The sequence below is a fragment of the Amphiura filiformis genome, chromosome 18, assembly GCF_039555335.1.
Source record: "Amphiura filiformis chromosome 18, Afil_fr2py, whole genome shotgun sequence".
NCBI lineage: Eukaryota > Metazoa > Echinodermata > Ophiuroidea > Amphilepidida > Amphiuridae > Amphiura > Amphiura filiformis.
Window position 1 is genome coordinate 27,896,106 of NC_092645.1, and position 4,195 is coordinate 27,900,300.

A 4,195-nucleotide genomic window follows, 5' to 3' on the forward strand; every position below is an offset into this window, starting at 1 on the left:
TACGAGAAGGAAACTCGAAGTCAAATGTTACATTTTACATTAAGTATTTAATGAGTTGCTTTTGATAAGTATATATGTATTCAGAAGATTGTATAATTGCCACGCAACAAACAGGTTATGTTGAGTATTCATAAACTGGTGTACTTGCGTTTATGCTGTACTCAAGATAATGTGGTATATTACATTTTACAAAAAAACCTTGTACTATAATAAGATTATAATTTTAAATAACTATGTCACAAAACAGTACTATTCATAGAAAAAGTAACTATATTTTTGTATTTATATAATTATATTGTATTTTTGTATATCTAAGTTAGAATAATGTAAGTGAATGCGGAGTACGTATAGACCCACTATCATAACTACATTAAGCCAAATAATTAAGGTACCAGTTACGTTCACCCCCTGTATATCCTAAACAAAGGCAGCTATGTCATAATTGGAACCAACAGCCAATAGCTGCATCTTTTAGCTCGAATTTAAGACCACATTCGTTGAAATTGTTCAAGAAATAAAGACATGAAGATCAAAAAACCCAAGGAAGATGCAAATGTAAAAGTTGCAATTTGCCACATTGCACGCCCTATTGATTCGCACACAAAGTGTTCGCGAATAAGAGAACTAGCGCCGTGCTTTCATTGATTAGCACGAAAAACTAGCGTCGTGCTTTCATTGATTAGAACACAAAAGTGCAACTTTTTATTTCGTATCTTCATTAGGTTTTGGATCACCATATCTTGTTGCTTGTTTTAATGTTGATACATTTGTCTTTATGTAGGATATACAGGGGTGAACACAACTGGTACGTTAATTATTTTGCTTTATGCAAATTTAGGGTGAATATTTCAAGAGCTGTTGCAAAAGCCCTTACATCCACATCTGGCTGAAATTGAGTTATTGTTATGACATTGTAGTGTGGGTAACACTACACACTTTGGTGATTGTTTGACCTTGATACCACTTTCCCTATAAAATTTTAGGAAAATTCTTTTTTGATGTATAATAGTAATTGTAATTAAAAATGTTGTAAATGCTCAAAAATGGCATTTGACGGATTTAATTAAAAAATCATATTAAAAAAGTAAATGAGATATTTCTTTTTATTTTATTTTGAAAGCATTAGTGAAGTTACATAAAGTTGTGCAAACAATTGATTGCTTGCAAAGGTGGTTTCTAGAAAAGGGGTAAATTTATTTTGTTGCAAAATCCCTTACATCCACAAAAGGCGCGATATAAAAGAAGTAATAAAATAAATAGGAAGGCTTGAAAATTGTTCCAAACCTATTCTTTTAGTTTCTATTCATCAACACTTTATCCAAACTCAAATTGAATCAAATCTAACAAGTACTACTTGTACAATTAAAAAAGCCCTTTTTTTCTCAAAAAGTAAAAAAGTGGATGTAAGGGCGTTTGCAACAAAGCTCTTCATTTGATCAACAATGTGCGACATTCCGAAAATGGTAAATGATAAGTATATTATACCAAATTATTACATCTCTGGCCGGCAAGCACTTCGCCAAAGAAATTCAAAATCAGTATTGCTCAATTTTGCGAGAAAAATATATTCCGCTTGTTTGCCTCTGGCCACCGGAAGTTAAAGAACTGCTTACCCGAGTAAAGGCCTGCACTGCAGTATATAGATGTTAATGTTACTGATCCAATTTGCATCCTTATTTTATTTATGCGTATATTTCGGCGTCGTACTCGTGACGAATCTATGTTTGAACCAATCGGAATAAAGAGAATATTTCATATCAGAATATTGCATGTGTTATATCATTTGTTTTATCCAATGAATCATGTTACCGCTTTGAGTATGAATTAATTATACTGAACTATTCCAATATACTGCGCCAAAAAACTATCCTTACACTTGGGGAAAATCCCAATTTTAAAACTAAACCATATTTGGGTAAATTTAGTTTTGGAAATAATGCACAGACTAGTCCTGCACATTATGACATATCCCACTGAATCCAATGTGTCCCCAAGAAGTAAAAGTAACAAACATTATTTTGATTAGTTTTAAAAGTGCAAACTGGCCGATACACATCGGGAGCATGCGGTGGCAACTTAAATAACAGGACCTAAAGAAAACTGAAACAAAAGAACTCGCCATGTATAAGCAAACCTTCGTCCAATCAGATGGTTATGACTTCACTTCTTGAGGTCACATTGGATTCAATGGGGTATCATAATGTGAAGGATTAGATAATGCGTCTATTAAAAAAATGAATTTACCCAATTATGGTTTGGTTTTAAAATTGTCACTTTTTTCAAGTGTAAGGATATCTTTTTGGCGCAGTATGCTAGATAAAGGATGAGAAACCAATCAAATGGTTGTAACTTTAATTCTTGAGGTCACATTGGATTCAACGGGGTGTCATAATGTGCAGGATGAGAAAGGATTGTGCAGGACTGGGTACCTTTGCCCAATTGGGCGCATTAGTGAAAACCAAGATTACTGAAAAGGTACCCCAAATCCCGGCCCCAAACCGCCGCACATCCCCATTTACTTTCAACCCCCTCCCGGATTTTATCATGTATTCATTCCTCGCGCCGGGAGGCGCGAGGTACGTATTAGTGTTTACTTCTGAATCGAACATGGGGACATGGAGAAAAGGCTGAACATAGTAAACTATAGTTACCTCCATTTAAATATTTATGATAGTTTCATTGAAACAAATATTCAAGCGATGATAGTGTGTGATACAAAAAATATAAAATGTCACTATTTTAAGAGAAAATGGTGTTTTTAGACAAAATTGATAGTTTCTTTTCTGGATAGAGGTTGATTTGTCTCGATCCCAGCCGGTGTGTGTCCCTCCCTCACTGAAATGGTTTGTTTTGACGAAGGAGCACAATTCGGCTTGGACCGAGACTAGGTTTTTTTTTTACTAATTGTATTGAGCATGCGTGTTGATAAATTGACAAGAAATTCTTTCATTAAAAATATTCCCTTTAAAAGGAAAGCCCGGAAGGAAAGCTAAGCAATAAATATACGTCACTTATCAGTGCTTATACACCAATTTTAAAATACCAGTTATTGATCAAATAAGGGCCATGTCTGTCATTTTATTTTAGATCTTTGGTTCTCAAGTGCCATGATAAAGGACTCTGAAGGTGAAGTGGTGTCGGGGTAGATCATGGGGTGTCATGGCTTGGTCGAGAGGTGTCGTTGAGAGTAAGTGGGTGTCATGGTTGGTCAAGGGTTTCATGGTTGATTAGGGGTGTTATACTGGGTCAATCTATAGTTCTTTTTGACGTCGGTGGTCAAGGCCTAATATCATTAAAGAGATATAGACACTTTTTGTACTTTTGTGCACTTAACCCTCTTTCATCATAGAGAGTCATGCGATATGTCAAACTTTTCCTTTGGTCTTAAGGAACAAAAAAGTCAGGGTCATAATCATTATTTTATCATATATCTGTAGCACCGTTGGTTAATGAGATATAGTCACTTTTTTTAATTTTGTGCACTTAACCCCCTATCTTTTTAACGAAATATCCTAGAGAGTCGGCTATATTATGTCAAACTTTTCCTCTGGTCATAAGGAACAAAAAAGTCAGTGGTCGTATATCTGTAGGATCATTGGTTAATGAGATATAGTCACTTTAAAAAAATTGTATGCACTTAACCCTCTATCTTTTTAACCAAATATCCTACTGAGTCTTGCGTTATGTCGAACTTTTCTCTGGTCATGAGGAACAAAAAGGTCAGTGGTGGCATTTCTGTAGGATCATTGGTTAATGAGATATAGTCACTTTTTGTACTTTGTGCACTTAACCCTCTATCTTTTTAACCAAATATCCTAGAGAGTCGTGTTTTATGTCGAACTTTTCCTCTGTTCATAAGGAACAAAAAAGTCAGTGGTTGCATATCTGTACGATCATTGATTAATGAGATATAGTCACTTATTGTACTTTGTGCACTTAATTCTGTATCTTTTTAACCAAATATCCCAGAGAGTCGTGTGATATGTCGAACTTTTCTTCTGTTCATAAGGAACAAAAACATTCAGCGGTCGCATATCTGTACGATCATTGATTAGTGAGATATAGTCACTTATTGTACTTTGTGCACTTAATTCTGTATCTTTTTAAGCAAATATCCTAGAGAGTCGTGCGATATGTCGAACTTTTCCTCTGTTCATAAGGAACAAAAAAAGTCAGCGGTCGCATAATGATTAAT